This window comes from Motacilla alba, chromosome 1, assembly GCF_015832195.1.
Source record: "Motacilla alba alba isolate MOTALB_02 chromosome 1, Motacilla_alba_V1.0_pri, whole genome shotgun sequence".
Taxonomy (NCBI): Eukaryota; Metazoa; Chordata; class Aves; order Passeriformes; family Motacillidae; genus Motacilla; species Motacilla alba.
This window is the reverse complement of record NC_052016.1, coordinates 31,440,881-31,461,623: the sequence shown is the minus strand read 5'-3', so window position 1 is coordinate 31,461,623 and position 20,743 is coordinate 31,440,881. Positions and strand designations below refer to the sequence as shown.

Sequence of the window (20,743 nt, the reverse complement as noted above, 5' to 3'; positions counted from 1 at the left end):
GCTAAAGGAAACAATTTCCTGGCCAGTGATTTTTTCTGTAAAACAGGAATTCAAAATGATCTGCCATCCCGATTTTTGGTGATACCCAGACATCTGACTGACTAGGCATATTTCCTAATTCTTAGATTTGCAATATTTTGAAACTGGAACAAATGCTTACAATAAAGCAAATGAACAATACTAAACTAAACGAACAATACTTTCTGAACCCGTGAAGCAAATGGAAATTTTGCCCTGGGCAAATAATGTCTGGAGCTTCACAAACACCCTCACTTCATACAGAAAAGAAATTGATTGCAGCTATTTATGTAGCATGCAGGGATGATCTGGTACCTAGAACCAGACTGGATTGCTGCATGATGGACAGTGTAGCCTCTCTGGATCATACCTTGATATTCAGGATGAGAGATAAATGTCAGCCGTTACAGCAGGGTTTTGTGTGTTGCATTTGGCAGCACATGCATACTGTTGTCACTTTTCCCATCTCCAGAACTCCGCAATGAAGGGATCTAATTGTTGGATGTCAGAGTATCAAAAGCATTTAGATGTTTAAAGATGTCACTGATTGCCTGAAGGTACTTTAAAGAGTACATTAGCACGTTAGGGTTGTTCCTTTGGCACTGGGTGCCTTTTGAAATTCTGGTCACTGCCTGCTGTTATGTTTGATTATAAGAATTTCTCTAAAGATCTTTGTTGCCACCTCCAAGGCTTGCCAGCTCCCCCACCTGAGTTGAGGGTGCCCTCTAGGCTTCTCCTGAATGAAGCATGTGAGGATGTGATATGGCCTGCTTCTTTCAAAGTACCAAGAAGCACAAAAGTATTGAGAAGAGGGCATAAATAAGAGGGAACTAGAAAAATATTAAATTTGAACCAACTTTGCAAAGGGTATAGAAAGCCTACAATGAACATTGCACTGGGAGCCACAGTGTTGTCATCATGCTGTGCTTGCTGAACAGGGATGAGCTGGAGCTGAAGGATGGCAGGCTGGCTGTGGGCTTCACGTTCATACCAAAATACTGAGCACAAAAATCAGCTGCAATGTGAACTTGAGCCATCCAACAGTCAGCATAGCTTGTCTTGATAAACAGCCTCTCAGAAGAAGATACCTACGTCGCCAGTCCAAGGCAGAGAGAAAAGCTCTCCTTTATGCTGTGTTTTGACTATTACGTGCTTCCAAATGGTACATTTAGTGACACTGATAGAGAAAAGATGGCCCTAAGTATCAAGCAAGAAGGAAATGATAGAACACCAAGCTGTTGAAATAGCATATCAACTAGCCAAAAGAATGTCTGGCCACATTTTAAGATGTTGTAAAATCGGTATGATTATTAGATCTTAGTTGAAACATGCTAAGTTATACTTCAAAAATATCCAGCCCTTTGTTTGTGATAATTCATGTAAGTAAGGGCTTTATCCCTGTGTGTTGTTAACTATTTCTGTAGGGGTGTTGATTTTCTAAAGTTTCAAACACAAGTTTTTAAACCAAATCAAATGGAAATGTTTCTCCTTGTAACAGGTCTCATTCTTTGGGGTTTTTGAATTGCAAAATATCTAAATAAATATCAAAATATCTAAATAATCCCCTGAAACAAATCTGAATCTAAAAATTGCAAAGCCGTAGATACCCTTATTCTAGTGACTGAGGCAAAAATACAGAGATTTTCCAGCAAAATAGCTCTGCCAAATAGCAATAGAATACTTGCAGTTACACAAGGAGGAATTCAACACACTTGAAATTTTTCAAGAATTTGGGAGTCTTCATAGTTTGGAAAGTGTTTTAGAAGTGCTTTACATGGCATGCTATAGGAAATAGTTAAAAGATGAAATAACATACCATACCATGATTTCATATATATCTTTTTTATTTGCTGATATTTTCCAGAAGGACCACATAAAAAAATGTTGGGTCAATAGAGAAATTCCCACCAAGTTCACTTTGCCTTAAATCAGATTCATGGCAATTCAGAACTCCTAAAAATAGCAAGAAATAGGTTTTGGGCACCTTTTAATTGAAAAAGGACATTTGCAACACAAGCATTGAATTACATTTCTCCCTAGCCTTTGTTTGACAGAGTCAGTTTAGTTCTCTGACAACTGCCAACACACATTTTTCAGAGATGAAGGTGGTATTCTACACAAAGTGTATGGCAGAGTGAATTACAGAATGAGACATCTGTGGGATTTTAGCTAGTAAAACACCTGCAAAAGGCTGCTTACATGTAGGATTTGAGGAATACCTTGACTGAACTAAAGCTTTCATATTTAAATAACTGTGGCACTGTTTGCTAGTACAACACTTGTTAAGGCAATTGTGGGTTATATTGTTATGTACTTTCCTTTTTCTGCAATACAGGAAGTTCAGCAGAATTGTCTAAAGAAATGGTGGTCCAGAGCATCCTTAACAGCATCTTTCTTGTAAAGGTTGAGATAATACAAGGACTCCACCATCTTTTCCTCATTCAAATTCTCCCTTGACTTCCCTACCTGGAAGGTATAAATATCAATTGTGAAACAGAGTTCTAATTCCTTTTCACTCACAATTTCACAAGTTGAGCATCTTGTGATAGTTTATCACAGTTGGGAATTTGTTTGATTTTGTTAGTTTATTTTGGTAGAGAAGTTTATAACATCCGGGCGGCCGAGGAATAAACAACACCTCTCTCAGTTGCCAAATCCCCCTCAAATGACACCTTAGGACGGGGAGAACGATGTTTTAATTGAAGTACCACATTCCACAGCTGAACTAAAGCAGGTCACGCTGAAGTATGGATGTGGCTGGATTTCAAGGCAGAATCAATGGTCATATTGAAGTTTTTCTTGTAATTTTATGTCTGTATGTCTTGAATCCAAGTGATATAGGATTAGATTTTCTCACAAGATTTCTACACTCAATTTCTCAAGAACTATTGGTGGAGGAAAATTTGGTGGTATCTACATGGCACTAGGGAATGCATTCCTTCTGGTTGTTTACAGTTGAAATCAAATATTGTATGGGATTTTTGAGACTGGACATGCATGCATATAGACAGGCACTTGTGACTGTGTCATAAGATGATAAAGTTGTTGGGAAGCAGTGCCTGAGTCTGTCTGTCTGTACAGGTCTAGAGCACAAGGATGTGATGTGTCCACATGATCGTACTGCAGATACCCCAGTTGTCTAAAGCAGGAGTTAGGTTTGAGGGTTGCCACAGAAAGAGCTGCATCTGGAAAGAGTATCTGGGTATTTGTGCAGATTGGTACTGTTTGAGCATGGAAGCTGCAGAAGAGAAAGAAGGTAGGGTCTTGTCAGTGTTTCAGCTAGACATAACCAGTGCAGGGAGTTCAAATGTGTGATCTTTGAATGAATCATTATCGCTTGCAGGATTTGAAGACAACTGCTGTTAATAAATGAAAAGAGGTTTTCCTTCACTTCAAAATGTAGCTGTCTTGCTTTTGGATCCTGAGGTCCTTCACTGAATCTTGCACTGAGATGAATTCTTCAGAAGACAGGATCATCCTTCATTTGGCATTTACTCACTCAATTACCTTCCTGCATTTTGTGCAGGCCACATTAGACTTTTCATATTTTATTTGTTCTTGCCAGACCACATTTATTCATTAGCTGTATTTATTGTAGTTATGGTTGAGACAGCACTTTTATTGCAAGCTCCCTATCTTTGGTGGTTTATAACTTTCTGAAACAATTACCTTTTTGGCTGAAATTTCTCAAGCTTGTTCTAAGCTCAGGGGTGAATAATGTTTCAGTAAGGTTGAAAAAAATCCATTAAGCCATTTATGAGGACTAGACGTTCCAATAAACATAGGCGCATTTATTTTTTGATGACCTACTTATTCCAATAAAGTACATTATTATTCTGTTTTCTCCTGGTTTAAATTATGTTGTCTTTTAAAAGAGAATGAGGACGTTTTATACCAGATTTTTAGACGGGCTTCAAGCAAGGTTTGTTCACATACAGTTTTGTGCAAGTAAGCACACTTGTTTGCTACATTGAGCTCACAAAACAGGACTATTTATGGGTGCAAAAGCTTTTGGAGTTCAGCATATTGTTCTCTGCAGGAAAACAACAGCTAAGTCCCTTGTGGGTCTGGTGGATAGCTGGCACTGCAAATGCAAGTCTGACTACACAGTGCAAGGGTAGATAGACAAAATGAGGCTTTCTTTTGAATATAGGCCTTTAGTTGTGCAATGATGCTAACTCAGTGTGAAGATTCAGATATTGCTTGTGCAACAGTACACTGAATATACTTCTGCTCTCTTGCAGGCATTGGATACAATTTTTCATCGTGCTGTCCTGGACAATATGCAGTAATTTGACATGTGATAGTCTTGTGCAATTGAAAAGGCAGTGCTTTTTTTTTTTTTTTTCATTGAACTTCTGCATAGACAATGTAATTAAATTCAACTATGCTTTGTCTCATGTCTACAGTGCCTTTTAGTACACATGTAAATGTTTTTGTGTGTGTTGCATACATTGTGAGAAAGTCCTAATGTTTATGCACGCTGATGTAGCATGAAAATATAGCAACCTTTACTTACTAAAGTAAAGATATTGTAAGTTTATGCCAGTGTAACGGAGAGCAGAATATGGCCCAGTATGATTAGATGCACTGATGAACTTTTATGTTAAACTCCATGACCTTTGCACAATTAAAATCTCAACTTTAACATTGCATTAGCTTAGGTTTTCATTTAATTACACATATTGGCTGAAAGCTTCAAAAATGTTAATATTTTAAGTCTCTTCTCATGTTTGTAATTGAACTTTTTTGTGTGATTGTTTTCTGCAGTAATCAAAAGGACATTAGCATGGACAGGAAATGAATCTGGAACTCTAGAGATTAATATTAATCTGCTAATGTCCTGTCCTGATGTTCTCAGGAATCCTTTCTTCTCTAGCACATTATGGTACTTTAGTAATCAGCAATTAGGGCAAGGTTTTCTCAGGCCTGAACTATGTCCTCATATGTCTCTCATTTTTCAATTGCTGTGGGAATGGTGGTTCTGTCCCCCATGGAGTCAGAGCAGAATGCAGTGTTTCTTCTCCAAGAGCCATACTGCTTAGACGAATGCAGGGCTAGAGGCTTAGCAGATTTTAAGGACGGAGATTTGAGAGTTAGTTAGGGGAGCTTAACCTCAGGTTATATTTCTGTGTGGGATTTGCCATGCTTCCATGCTTGGGAATACTTACCTTGAACCTTGTACTATCTCTGCATGGAGCCATGGGCTCAGTAGTGGTGCTTCAGGAAGCACAGACCCAACTGGCCCTGACCCACAGCAGCACATCACAGCCTGGGCCATGCTGAAATCTGCATCAGGAGGCAGTCTCATCCTCTGATTGTGTGCTTCAGACAAGACTGTTTTGCAGACCCAGTCCTGTAGTGTCAAGCAGAAGGTCAGAGGGACTGCGTAACCTCTGCCCATTTACCAGCTCCTGCAAGGAACTTTGTTATCTCAGCCCACTGACACACTGATGCCACTGCAGAAATTGTAGCCCTTGGACTTCAATGGACTTCATTGATAGTGCTTAAGTTTTTTATATATGTAGCATTTAGGCAGCAGATCCTGTGAGCCACAGTATTTCCTCCCTGTTATTTCCTCCACTTGCCACTCCCAAGATGGTCTGAAACATTGCAGCTCCATGGCATTTAGGAAATACAGACCTGTCTCCAAGTATCCCACTCTCATTTGCATAAGAAAGCTGTACGGATTTTTATTTCTTTTAGCATGTGCACAGAACGAGAGGTGAACAGAGAGAATTCATTTTCCGGTTTTCAGAGCTCTGTAGGATTCTGTGGGTTGGTTCAGGGGGAGGGAGGGTTGGTGTGTGTTTTCTTCCTTTTCTGGCATAAGTGCCCCTGGTTTTGCTCCAAAAATTTAATTGATAGTCCATTACAAACTTCCTACATTTGTTCTCACTTCTACTTTTATTTTGAATTTCTATTGTGCAGTTCTATCTGAATAAAAAACCCTCTAGAAGGTGCAATATTGAGATGCAATATTGACTTGATTGTAACAGATCATTCCATTTTCTTTCCCTAAACAAAATTTCATTGAAATTGTTGTATTTTCAGTGCTTCACTTTTGATAAATAGGCATCTTCCAATGGCCATATGTTCTATTGGAAAAATCTCAAGTCGTCCTAGTTGTATGCACCCAGATGATACTCAGTTTCATGATATGTTCCGTTGTCTGGTATGTGGTGCAGAGAGAGGAAAACAAGAAAGTGATAGTGGAAATGACACTGAGGCCTGTGCTTGCACTTCAGAATAGGCAGATTGGAGTCCAAGCACTGCTTAAAGCTTCAAGTTCAGTAATTTTTATTTTGGTTTAGGATACAGAATAATTTCCATTTATCTCAAGTTGGGTTGTTTCCTTTATAGCCTGTTTATTCCAAAGAAAAATGCCTACATTACTCTGAGCCTCTTACTGGCCAGATACTTATTAGTGGTTTTGCATGATATTCAGTTAATTGAGCTTCCACTTTTCTTAGCAGATGAAGTGGATAATACAGTTGGTTTGAATTCTTAGGAAATAGGAATCAAAATACCATTGCAAACCTCAGGCTTATTTTTTCCGTCCCACCGTTTCCCACCTGTACATACATCTCTCTGATTTATAAAGGGTACTTTAAAAATATTTGTTGCCAAAATTGAGAAGTGTGGGCTATGCAAGTACCTAAAAAGGTGAAGAGAGTGAGCCCAGAGTCTGGGGCCATTTGCAAGGGAGGGAGGGGAGAGAGGTGAGAAAGCCCAGATTTCTCTGGCTGCACAGTTTCTGCTGTGGCACTATGGTTAAAAGGGGAGAGATTCACTTCAGGTAGACAGAAAAGCCAAGTATATTTTGACTCATGAGTGCAGACAGCTTGCATTGGTGTGGTAAGCAAACCTACCTGCCCAAGCTGCCAACCTCTATCCCAGCACTACAAATACCTAACATTCTTTTGAAGCAGCAACCCCTGAACTGTACCAGTTTATTACCGAACATTTTAAAGAAAACCATAGCCACTTATGATTTGTTTTATTACCTTGAATTTTGAGCCATAGCCCTTCAAAATCTGCTGTGTGAGCATTTCAGGCAGCGTAGTAGCAGTGGTGGATAGAGAGCTGGGTGGCAGCAACATTTGACATCCCAATGCTTAGGACTAATTCTAAGTCATACCAATTCTTTTTGCTCTAGCACTGAGGTCAGGTGCATCCTCCATCTGTGCTCCATCTGCTCAGCAAGAATGCTGATCTGGTGTTCTGTACCTATTGCAATGTATCTGTGTTGATATTACATATAAAAAGGACAAAAGGCCCTTGGGACATCCACAATGTGTACGTATTTTTAAAGGTTTGGCCGAAAACATTTAAACTTCAATGGCCAGCAGGAGACCTGCAGCAAACAAAATTTCTTTAAGCTGCCTTTAGAGCCCTTCTTTTCTCTGGTTTTCCTTTTCCAAAGGATTCCTGGTTCTCAGAAATATGAACAGAAGTTGCAAGAAAGCTCATTCCAAGAACAACCTTTATGCTGAGGTTCTCAGTATGTCAGATATTGACTGTCTTAGGGCTGATGGCACTTGGGTCTTCTACCCTCTTTGAACTGTGTTGCAGGGATCCAGGTCTTTTTCTTATGACAGTCACATATTGTCATTTTAAAACAACAGTTTATTTTACAACTGAATTTATTCCCTAGTGCCAAGGAAAACTGAGACAGAAAACAACTAAATCATACAATGAAGTGGGTATCAAAGCAGAAAATGAAATCCCGCATTTAATGATGACTTCTTGAAATCCAAGGCAAAGCTGACTGATGGGACCAGCTTTTCTGAGGATAGCTCCAGACTCGTCATCTGTTTTCTGTCTGTTTCACCTTTTAGTACTTACGGCTTAAATTCAGGAAGTTCAGTTTAGCTAAGTATCCAAAATAGTAGGAATTACTTTGAATATTTATATTTTCAAAAATGGACTGTAAGTTACTTAAGAACTGTGTTGAACGGGGTATTTTTTTGTCCCTTAGCATCATAGGTCTAGCAAAATGCATTGTATGTGTAAACAAAAAGTTCATTACATGTTTTTAGTAATAATTAGCTCAGAAATTTCATCAGCATTTTTAAAGTTTGAAGAAGATTCAGAGTCCAAACATGCAAGACTTCCCAGAAGAAAATGCCTGTTGCCTTTGTTGTTCCCTCCCAAACTGGCATGGTTAAAGGATTAGTTACTCAGCAGTGTTCTGGGTAAAAGATCAGGCTGGTTTGCATTTTTTTGTAAGGCAGTCCACCCTTCCCTATGACAGAAAAGGACAGTTGTATTTATATGGACAAGAGCTGTAAATCAGAATTGGAATAGTTGCTGGCACTGGCTCCTAATCATTCCTGGGAGCTGGGATCAGGTATGGCTTGCATTTGTACTCTAAAAGGCCACAGAGTACTTTCCAAAAACTGAACAATGATGTGTCCATTTTCTGTGGGTTCAGCTATAGCAGGCTGCAGCCCACTGCTCAAACATCTGTTGAAGGAATGGGCCCATTAAAAGAACACAGCGTCGCTGTAGTGTGGTGGTGCATTTTAATTGTCTCCTGCTATACTTTTTCATGCTTTTTCAGCCCTGTGGAAAACCAAGTTCTCCTCCAACTGGTCAGAAATGTTCACACAAACTTACTTGCCCCAGGATTCACTATGGGTCACCCTGATTTCAGAGAAAACTGCCCAAGTGTTCTTGTTTCTTAGCATTTTATTTTAAACAGGTCTTACATAATCTCGGTTTTTTCTAAGGTGCAGGAATGTGGGGAGTTTGGGGTTTGGCAGGTTGTTGGCAGGATGGAGGGCTTAAAAGATCTTCCCTTTCTGCTGTTGCTCATCACTGACCTATCAGGCCAGTGGTGCCATGTTGTGATGCACTAGATTGTTATTTGGATACTGCACTGGGTGTTGTGTTATACAAATGTTTCCCCCCTTTCCTCAAATGGTGTATCCCTCGGATAAGGTGGTCTTGTCCCTTGAAGCCCCTCCCTTCGCCCCTCCCCACTGGTATCCCCTTGGCTGTGGACTTCCATCCCCACCTCCCTTTCCGCGGGTATAAATGTCCCTTGAGTTTGGAGTTCTTTGTCTCTTCTTCACCTGGAAACCCTACGATGTAGATGTCCCCTTCCACCTAATAAACAGGACATCAGAACCACGTGGAGAAAGAGCACTTCTTGTCCTTTACTTCGTCCATGTAGGATCCGTACGGGCTTTAATCCCAAGCTAGCCGGGGGGATTTACAGCCCGAAACCCACGGTTCCTTCAGTGCCAGGTAGCTGTGGCAGGCTAACAGCTCTGGAGTGTCAGCCATTGACCACAGGACTGGTGAAAGTTTATAATTCTGCAAAGCCTCACTAGCCCCTAGACCATCCTTCCTTCTCTACTTCTTTTTAAGGAGGTAGTTGTAAGAAAAGGCTTGCACATTCTATTGCAAGCTATCATGTTTTCTGAAGCATTTACAGATTTCAGTCACAGCTTTCCCATATCTGGCAGTAAATACCAATATGAAAAAGGAAAAGCTATCACTCCCTTGATCAAATCTTTTTTTTTTTTTTTTTTTTATTTTTACATTACCCCAGCTGGAAATTACTCATTTTCTTAACACAGCCTTGGTCTTCTACCTAGAAAGACACTTCTACACATGCAGAAAAGATGAGGGAGCTGAAGTTTTGGTTTATTGTTATTATTTCATTTATTAAACAAAAGTGTCAATTTTTTAAACTAAAACTTGGATGATCTGAATATGCATGATGCTTTCCATATCATTATGATAGAGTGCTGAGCACTCACAACTTTCTTGGAAGCTCGTAAAAACCAAAAGCATCAGGACCTTCTAAAATCAGTCATTTAAGACCTTTTAAACAAAAGTCATCCTCTCCTCACACAACTTCACACAACTATACAACTGGAAGCTGTATTTCAGTCTCTTGTCTTGCTGATATTTTGTTGTATAGTATAGGTCAAATGTCCATCTTCTTTTGGTATTGAACAAATCCCAGGGGTGCTTAATCTGAAGCACAGTGTTTATAGGTCAGGGAAGTAAATAATGACTTACCAAAGCATGTGTTTCCTGCTGTGAAAGACTGTGAGAATGGGTTGATTTTGCATGGGTATTTTGTTTTACTGCCACTTGCCCTAGGGATTCCCAGTCTCTTTTAAAGGTTTACTTAGGATCAGTGGCCAGACACACCTGGTACAACTCCTCCCTTTGGGGATGATGATGAAGGCATATCACAGGGTCATTAAGGTTGGAAAAGACCTCCACGATCATCAATTTCAACCTTAATATCCCTTGGTAATTCCTAGGTTAAAGTTATGGGCACAAAGCAGTACTGAAACTCAGATTAGACCTAAGTCTGAGCTGGTGGCCACATACTGTTGGGACTTTGCAAGAAACTCTTGATCCAGACTTTTCTTTTGGGGAAATGAGACTGAAAACATCACGTCCTTTGCATGCACTTGGCAGCAAGTGGCAGTGGTTCTGTGCCATTGGGAGAGACATGCCCCCTGGAACACAGATCTTCAGTGCCTCACATGAAGGGATCTCAATCCAAACCAGGAATCTAAAGAAAAGTACTGCATGTGCCTGTATAAACAGTCTGCAAATCCCATTGTAATTAGATATTCCTGAGGTGATTTCTGAGCTCCTTTGTCCCAGTCAGGTGAATTCTCCCTAGGTCACACCCATGCTTTTCATGGAAGGCAGTGGGGTAGAGAACGCACCACTGATAGTGTGTTTCTTAGGCCTTGTGGTTGCAGAAGTGTGACTAAAAGAAACATCTGCAGATGTCTGGGCTATACAGGAGTTAACAGAGAGAGTGATTTAGACCACCAAATGTGGATATTTTATTGTGGCCCTATTGTAACTTCTCATATATTTTGTATCTTCTAGTGACTGCACAATCCTGGGACTTGCCTTCTGGCTATGATTTATTTTTCTGTTAAGTCATTGTTCATCATTATGAGCTGAGATTATTTTTCTGTGTAAATTTAACAGAGAAGCATTCTTGAACTTGAACACATTTTTAATTTTTAAAAAGCAGCAGAACTCCCTTTGCTCTCCTATGATTATGATACTAAACAATTATAACTCTTTACCCTTTGGTCTTCACAGCATTCTTGTCAGATTAGTACTTAGAGAGGCTTAAATCAGGACACTGCCCCTGAACCCCCTCATGAGCTGGGAGCTTTGAAGGGGTTTTTAGGCCTGGATCCAGACACAATCTTGTCTGAACACCGGAAAGCAAGCGCAGAAACGTGCCGGGGAAGCAAGGCTGTGCAGTCATCGATGCAGATGTAATTTTGTTGTTATTGCTAACGCTGAAATCCTAAAGGAACAAAATTTAGTTGGGGAATCTGTTGAAGGGGAAAGAAAGAGGCCTGCTAGTAGTTGACCTTGGTGGATGTCAGATGAAGGAATGCAAATGACTCTCAGGAAGACTTGGAAGGTCACTAAGCCAGTCCGAGAGAGGGTAAGCAGGTCTTCCCGGCCACCCAAAATTTGGCATGAATAGAGAGGCAGGTGCACCTCTGAGTAGATCAGAGAGTGTTCACTTGGCCTTTGGCGAATTTCAAATGGACAGGTACAAGGCAGGTCTCACATCTCAATTCTTCACAGTAAGTTGTGTAAGTGTTGTTGCATGGGGTTGGAGTATCAGGATAGTTTTGACTTTTCACAGAGGAAAAGGACAGTTTTGCCTTGCTACACAAGAGGCTGAGTAATGCTTTCTCTTACCATTTATATTTTCTTGTACTTGCCTAGAAGAATGCAATGATAGCCTCTTCATTAAAGCAAAACCTGGTATTTCCTAGATATCCATCTAAGAAATCCGAAAGATGGATCAGATATACAAGTATTTAATTGTCATTCACATTTTTCTGTTCATGTTACTTAACAGTGTTTTCCTTACCACTCAGTTCATCTCTGTCCTGGTTTACAGTCTACATTTTTCTGCCAACCCCAAAAGCTCCCTAACCTTTGTTACTTCTTGTTTGACCTCTTTGTGGATTTGTATTTTACTTTTCCCTCACTCACCTCTTTTCCTTTTCTGTCCCTTTGATATCTACATGTAAGTTCATAATTTTTATTATGGGTGAGGAAGCCCATATGTATTTGTCCCAAATGTTGAGATCTACTGAAAGGGGGCAGGGGGAGAAACTAAACTGAAGTGAGTCATCATTCTTGGCTCCTTGAAAGCTGGAACCAGCTTCAAAGGGAGTCTCAGCTTGGGGGCAGTTGCACAGATGAATCCCAAACCTTTTTACGTCTTTCTCCTTCTTTCCTCCTCCTCCCTCCTCATGTAGTCCGAACAGATTTGGCAATTTCAGTTAAGCACGTCTGTGCAGATTTTTAAAATCCATTACATAAGTTTGTTAGTTTAAGACTCTCTTCTTCGACATATGAGCCTAAAATGGCTTTGATTTAAAAATGGAACTTGGCAGGGAATTTGTTCATATGGTAAGATATGTTTTTTTCTTAGTTTGGTTTCATTTATAATATGTTTTAATCATTTTTGGTGTTTTCAAAACAAATGGTGAAATATGGGTTTTTTTCTTCTATTTCTGGCTACCCTCCTCTGAAAGGCCTTACTTCTCTCTGTGTGTTTAATTTGGTGCTTGAAAAAGCCTTTTTAGACAGAGGCTGCAAAATGTAGTCTTAACATGCCTGTGAGGAGGGAAAATTCAGACGTGGATCCTGCTGACCAGAACTGTGAATCTCACAGATCTTCTCTAATAGCAAGTAGAAGGGTCACTAATTGGGTCTCAGAGTATGTACAAATATAAAAATATTTATAAGAAAATAAGTGGAATATAAGGAAAAGAAAGGAGGGAAACCAGGTGGGACAACACTGTTTCTATATTCATGGTCGGTGCATCACAATTATCTGAGCAATTATAATGTTAAGGAATTTTTTTTTTCACAATCTGAGGTGCAGAAAAGCAGATTGCCACCAAGTAAAATTCTTTCTTCTCATTCCTATAACTGGGGGGATCTGTATTCCCTGATTGGCCCAAATATCCTGAATTTTCTGTATTTTCTTAAAGAAGTTTTTCTTTGTGATCTTCTTAGTATATACAGTAACCCATAGAAGAGACTTTTGCCCTTTAGGAGGTAGTTCAGACCATGCATCTTGTTAAAATCTGTACAATAGAATTGAGTCCTAATTTTTCAAGTGATCTTGTCTTCGTGTGCACAGATCTCAACTTTCCTAGGGATGGGAAAGCAGGATACAAGTTAAAGTTGTGTTCAGTCTTGGAACCTCAGAGCAAATGGTTTTGAAAGAAATGCAAGGCTGACCACCTGGTCTGCCTGTTGCACCTAGCTATGTGGAAAACCCCAGCTTGTGTTTATGGCCAAAATGACTGAAACAAAATATGTGTTGCTTTTGCAAAGGACAAGAGCAGAGAAGAGCATCATCAACCTAAAGAGCAGCACATTTTTTGAAAATGGTCAGGCCCAAGGAAAAAAAAATCTCCTCTACTCATCCTCTGTGGGAAACCCAGCTGCCATTGCTGACAATTTAGGATGAGAAAGAGACAAACTCTGCAAAACTAAAGCAAAGGATGGGAGGATCCACTACAGAAAGCTGTGGTAAAGGAGAAAAATTTGCAACTGCACTTCATCCTGGTTAAGGCTGAAGTATGAGGTAGAGGGAAGAATCTTTCAGGCTCGGAGATGGGCTTTAGAAGACCAGCCAAAAAAAAGCACACACAAAAATAAGAAAGCAGAAGGCGTGGGTGGTTATGGGGATTAGTACTGACATATGGAGCCTATCAGCTTGAAGTTACATGTTTAAATCTGACCTAGGTCAATCATGCCCCAAAGTCATTACTGTTGAGCAGCTGTTGGGTGGCCTCTGTGAAATGACTTCGGGGTTTGAGCCCAGTTTCTAGTGGCAGGTGTCCACATTACACAAACCCATCTGTATTAATTGCCTCCCTATATCTGGGAATCTCACCAGAAAGACTAAGGGTTCATCATAGAGACTGAGCTATCCCATTTTATCTTGGGTGGCCCTTCAAGGAAGGGGCTGAAGAACTTTGGAAAAGTGTCATAGGAGAAGAGAACAGATTTCTTTCTCTGCTGTTCAAGTCAGACCACCAATTTTCAAACCCCAAGGACCTGCAGATTTCACTGGTGCTGCATTTACTCTTGAAGTCAGCAGAAAGTATTTCATAACTGGCTGCTTGCATGATATTGAATATACATCATTTGGTTTCTACTTTCGGATCATAATAATATAAACAGGAAAACTACATTTTGAATTCATTAAGTTCTTCCTCCGCTGTTTATAAAAGATAAAAACTTCTCGCTCCTTTTTTTTGGTAAGGATTGATTGGTGTCATGTACATATTCGTTCACTTCTGTTTATGCAAGATAATAAGAGTATTAACATGGAGGTGGAATAATGGTGTTTATAGTTCCATCACCACTGTTTATATAAGATAAAAACAGTTTAAAAACCAAAAAAAGGGAAAATACTGAGAGAACATTTGCTGTTACATACATATATTATTTTTTCCCACTTCTATTTGTAAAGAATTAAAAAAAAAAAGTGTTGCAAGTTGAAGAGGAGTTGCTTCTGTTTATAATATTTCTGTGCTGTTTACCTAAGATAAATTAATTTAGAGTTGATGTAATGAGCGGCTTGGAAGAAGAGAATTGGGGTGAAAGAGGACCTGGTGGGGTTAAGTCTGATACTCTTAGTACCTTGTAATCCTTTCCTTTATTAAGTTACATGAAAGATGCATACTGAATCTTTCTAGTGGGAATATGATACCACCGGTGAGGCTGGGGACACATGGCGCTGTCACAGCAGCCAATGCAGTGGCTACCAGAGAGCTTGGAGGCTTTCTCTGGCAGGAGAGCTCTCAAAACAGAAAGGATTCTACAATAGCCTGAAAAGATCTCATGAACGTTAAACCCCCTGGTATCACTGTCCATAGGCTTAGTCCAATAATTGTGTGCCTGTATGACTCTGTTTTGTTCTGCAGCTTTGAAGTCTAATCCTAATTCCTTCAGGGAGAAAGGCTTGTAAAATGTCTACATTTCAGAGAGACAGGGAAATACTACCTTTGATGCAAGCCCTATTGTCAGTCCCGCTCAGTCCTTCTGAGTCACCCCTGTTCCTACCCTGTGCACGGGCATATTGACAGATTAGGGAAGCTGGCAGATGTGCGTATTTCCTTGGGATGAGACTGATGCTCTGGTTCACAGTGTCAATCAGAAAGGCCTCTTATACCTAATAAAAGAACAGCTGTGTGGACATTAATGCATGCACAGGCAAAAAGTCCAGGAGTATTCGCTTACTTTTCCAAATGAATTTGCTCCAGATCCAGTCACACTCTTTGTATGTTTGCTTTGGCCAAACATTCAAGCAGGCAGGCTTAAAAAATCAGGTGTTCGTACTCTTTCAGGTAGGGAACTATCAGCAGCTCACTTTCACCCTGTAAGTGGTAACTGCTGTGAGAGATGGCTTTTTGCACATAGCTTCTCACCCCCCTTGTGCAGGTAAAGGAATCAGCCCAGGAGTTGGCTTGACCTTCTCCAAGTGGTGATGGACTAGCTTAAAGAAAAATAGTGAGAAAAAATCTAACTGCATCCTTAACCAGGAAGCTATAGTGTATCAGTAAATCTAGACTTGCATCAAAAATGCTTTTTGTCTTCTAAAAGAAGTCACCATCTTCTATAATTTCATAGTAGCATTTTTTTCCTCTCTAGTCCTGTGTGCACCTAACTCACAATGATGTCTTCATCTTTTCTTCCCAATTTTTACTTCAACCCAATAAATGTCTTTACAAGGCAGACCATTTAAACACATGCATAAGTCCATTTCTGTTAACAGGATCCTGAAGTAAAGGCTGAATTTTAAAATTACATCCCTGAATCCCATTTCATTCACACATTTGAATTTAAGCATGAGCTTGAGTATGTGGTTTGAGGGCTCAAGGTTTAACATTAATGCTGTCAGGATGCAAAACAGTGCTGTATATCAGTTGTGTCATGTGGTCCATTGCATTGCTTGATGCCACCTATGCACCCCTTCTCCAAATGTCAAGTACTTGAAGCAATTGTATGTGCTTAGTGAGCAGCATTGCCCAAGGTAGATTAAAAAGGTTTTATTGGATAAAACTGCAATCTACACGTGGATCTTCCAAAGGCAGATAAGGGTATGAATTTACCAGGTAAATGAATCCTTGAAAATTTCTCTCTACTAATTGCCAGCCCTTACTTCCCTTAGTGCTGACATGGATGCAAAGAGAAAGGATAGATCTGTCAGCAAGCTGAGAAAGAGTTTAAAGGAACTTCAACCAGAAAGTTTTGTTTTTCACATGAATATATATTGTCATGGGTACAAAATAACATTTCTGAAGTGAAGGCCATTCTCATCCCTATCCAGAGCATTCCAACACACAGTAATATGTGTCTTAATTATGGTGTTCCTGTGTCTAAAAACAGCTCAGAAATTTCACTTTTCAGACTTGTATAATCAAGTTGCTCCACCTTGCTATTAGGCATGAATGGCAGTCAATGCTCCAGGGAAGCCTGAAATTGAAAAAGCAGCAGGTGGGGAGCAATGGGTCAGGATGGGTATGCATTTAAGAGAGGTGTGTGGGGAGTCCAGAAGTAGAATAGCGGGAAGTGCTGTAAATTGGATTGAACATGTTGCTAGTGGACAGAGTGAAAGATTATACAGCATTTGTCTGTGTGACCGTAATGAGCTTTTTTCCCATAAAAGATCCGGGGAGAAAGTACTGTGTGTGAATAGGGTCCCTTTAAGAAGCACTTTTAAAAGAGCTCATTTTCGATTCCAATCATGTATATGCCCCAGCAAGACTGTAGCCAGATGCTTGTAGATCTGAGGAAAACAGCCCAACCCTTTTCTTATCATCTACCAGAGATGACAGACTTTAAAAACTCAATAGCACTTTCAATAACTACTAACAAGAACTGGGACTTGCCTGGCTTCATTTGTCTGGTCAAGGCTCTATTTCTGCAATTTCTGCAGAACCTTACACTTAGTGTCTAAATTAATGATATTCCTTCCTTTTTGCCATGACAAAAACCACTCTGCACTATATACATTATGTTAAAGTTTTTGTCAGGGACACAATCTATAAAAGATTTTCAGCTTCATCATTTTGACAAGCTGATTCCATTAAACTCTTCCTACTGATCACATTTGTGTGGTGCACATGGGAGAGATTGTTTGTTCACATGGTTTTCCCTTCTTTGAAGCTGAGAAACAGTGATCATCTCTCAGGTTACACATTATGTCTTTTTCCTGTCCCCAGGAAAATGTATTTTGAGGGAACACAGTGTAGCTCTCTTAGTAAATGAGTCTTCTCTGTGGTATAGTCCTTAACTTTTCTTTAAGGTTCTTTTAGGATAGAGACATGGCCTTAACTCTTAAAGTGTGTAGGTTGGTCTGTTGATATGTTTGCATTAAAAAGCCCTGAACACATGAGACATTTCTCATTGTTGTTACCATTCCACTTGCACTAAAATGGAAATACTTGAGTGCTTTGAATAACAAAACTCTCTAGTTTTTCTCAAATATGTGGTTTACTCAAAATCCTCACAGTCTAGGGATACCTGTGCTGGATACCTTGCGCTATTGGAGCTTTTAAAGGGGTCTGGACAAACACTGGTAGTTCTGATCCTTCCATACTGGCAAGTGCTAGATGCTGATGATTAAAACTGGAAATGATAACTGATAGAGCTGATAATGAAAGAAAAGGATGCTTTATTTTAAAATGCATTCTCTCACAGCATACTTTCTAAGTGAGTTATTTTAATATCAGTTTTTGGCAATAAGGAAACTTAAAATTTTGTGGCTAAAGCAGATAGGGGCCTAGAGGGGAATCAGATCCCACAAAACCTGTGTTTGTCTTCAAGGAATGATTTTTATCAGCCTTGGATAAAAATGAGCGTGGTGTAGAGCTACTTCTCTATTTTACACTCAGTAAAGCCAGTAGGATGTTTTATGCCAGCCTCAGTGATGGGCACAGCCACCAGACTTTCTGGGATAATTGTCAGTGCAGAATAGCATTGCCTACAGCCTGCTTTAGCATAAACCCAAAATCTACCTCAGTGGGCTTCCAAGGGCATTGAAGCTTATCAGATTCATTACTTCATAATTGTAAGTGCTTTTTGTTTGTTTTTTTTTTTTGTTTCTTTGTTTTGCAACTGCTAATAATGTCACCTTCCTTCCTTGTCCAGGGCATTTCCACAGATAGTCATATTTCTCAAGCTGACAGATTTCTGATCCCCCAGACTGAATTGCTGTGTATCTCAGCTTCCCATCTTACATGAACTTTATGTCCCTCATTTAAAATAGCAAAAGCACTGTCTACATGAACAGACCATTATCCTGGTTAGGTTGTTAAAGTTACTGTAATGCTGACTTTATTTTCTTGTAACAGTTCTAAACAAAATGCTTCCTTTGAAAGGTCTCAGACCTCTATCCTCCCAACTCCTAATCACAGTAATATCCAACCTCAAGGAGTCATTAGTGAAGACGCAAACAATATCCTGTAACAAGTCAGCTATGAAGAAATTGGCATAGTTTATCTCTCTGATTCATGTTCATATGAAAATAATGGGTTGCAAAACCCATTATTTCCTCCCCCACCAAGACATCTCCCAAACTAACCCTGAGTATAACTCTGCAGTCACTTGTGAGACAGGGTCCATCTACAGAAGTGACATGTTCTTAGACTACAAAGCCATTTCATTGTGCTTCTTCTTAAACTGGCTCACCTATAAACCTCTGTGGGGTCATGGTAAGCTGTTGCATTTTTAGATAACTGGGAAAATGGTATAATGATTATATTTTAAATCCAAGCCTCAAAGAGGGGTTTACATTTCTGGACCAAATTGATGCAGTGAGCTGTGTAAACTGAGTGTGGACGAGTTCTTGGAGTTGTTTGGTTTTTGTTTCATCTTTGTGAAATGGACACTTAGCTTTGCAGGAGAACTGATAAGTAGCGTAAACTATGTCTCACCACTAAGAGACTTCGTAAAATCTTGGTGTCTGCTGTTTGGGCTTCAGCAATAAATGGGATTTTCTTCACAGGAAGGAGCATGCAGGTGGCTTTTCAGGTTTCTGTGAGGATTTCTCTTCTCATTTGATGGGATACAGGTTCTAAACTGGGCATCAAAAGATGTGAGTTCATTTCATAGTTCTGCCTTAGTATTGATCAGCTTCAAGATCAGTATAGCTTTCTCCTTTTCTTTTTTCATTCCATGAATTGGGAATAAGGAGAATTACCCCTATAAAGCAAAATGTGATGTTCAGCTCATTGGGAGTTTGGTTGGGTTTTTTACAAATAAAGCTCCTGAATTTATGTATATTGAACTCCACAACTTTAAGTCACATTGGTTGCTCTCTGGATGAGCTGTATAAATATGGATAAGCTGTACTGTGTTAGGGAAAACTGGGAAGCTTGGAAAATCTGAGAAATAATTCAGTCTTTCACAAAACATATCCCACAATTCATTATAAGTATTGTTTTTACTTGTTAACTGGGTCAGCAAATGAAATTACCAGGCTGAGATAGCCCAAGATGTTCAGGGGATGAAGTTCAGGACTGGAACAAGAGTGTCACTTCCAAGCTAAGTCCTACTAGGGAAGGTGCTAGGTACTTGCAGTGTGACTTCTTTTATATTATGTCTGAGTTTTCCCTTCAATTACATTTTGCAATAATTTGATTAAATCAACAGCCCTGTCTCGCCCTCTATATTATCAAATGGATACTCCAGTTAGGATAGAAGAGTTGGTGAAAAATTCCATCTAAGCTTCTCTGCTGTTGCACTACTTAAACTCCCTGCAGCAGCACCTTGGTGGTGAGGGTCAGGGAGGGAGGCATATCAAGGTTAAACTGATATAACAAGGATACAAGGGAGGAGGTAGTTTGAATATATTGGCAGTAAAACTTAGAATTAGGAACCGGTTCCTATAAAACAACATCATGTTTGGTGATAAGAGGGATCAGATTCTGTGGTAAGAGACTGCATTCTTGACACTTGAGCCACTCATCCCCATACAAAAGGGCAATGAAAAGTTTGGTTGCCCAGAAACTCAGTTTTCAGGGCACACATCACAGAAGTAAGAGCATGCTACAGAATACGCTGTTCTCATACCAAATATGAAATGGAGAGTATTGTTCCCAGAAGCCATTTTAGTGGAGCTTTATAAGGTAGTTTTGATTTATTTTAACAGGCATAAAGTGAGAAGAAACAGGTGAAAGGTAAATTACAAAGTATTGATTATGGCCTTGTAGGAAAAAACAGTTCTCCTGGAAGACTCAGAAGAAACACATGCTTAACCTGTCTTTGTAGATGCTGAGGGCATAACATGGCTCACAGAGGTACAGCTGCATGACCCTGGTGACTTCAGTGTGTCTGCAGGGGTTTAAAGGCAAGTGAAATTTTTCTGTAATGCTTTTAGTCTTGTTCCAAGTGTTGTGTACTCTCCCAAGAACACAGGTCATGTTCTAAGCAGTAAAAATTTTTAAACATTGAGTATAAGTCATACGCTCTCTTATCTTTCAAGGATTTGCTGCTCTTGTCTATGGTTAGATATTCCATATATCTTGTCAGGTTAAGATATTCCTATAGGTCTTCATAGAGTCAGGTTATGATTTCTTTATAGATAGGCAGTCAAGAAAACATCCTGACAATTTCTTTAAATTATTGTGGCAATGGATCTGACATGCTCACACTTTTCCATAATGAT

At 39.7% G+C, this 20,743-nt stretch overlaps 1 protein-coding gene across 45 annotated transcripts in view; it reads left to right on the top strand.

Annotated features, from left to right (window-relative positions):
• Positions 1 to 20,743, top strand: part of ZBTB20 (zinc finger and BTB domain containing 20) — a 478,730-nt gene that overhangs the window by 330,393 nt on the left and 127,594 nt on the right. Inside the window, exon 5 of one of the 45 annotated variants that reach the window (XR_005258635.1) lies at positions 20,347 to 20,365. The exons of the other annotated variants lie outside the window; for them this stretch is intronic. The gene's annotated coding sequence lies outside the window, so the exon portion shown is untranslated. Of the gene's footprint in view, positions 1 to 20,346; positions 20,366 to 20,743 lie in introns of those variants that run through there. 45 annotated transcript variants of the gene reach the window in all.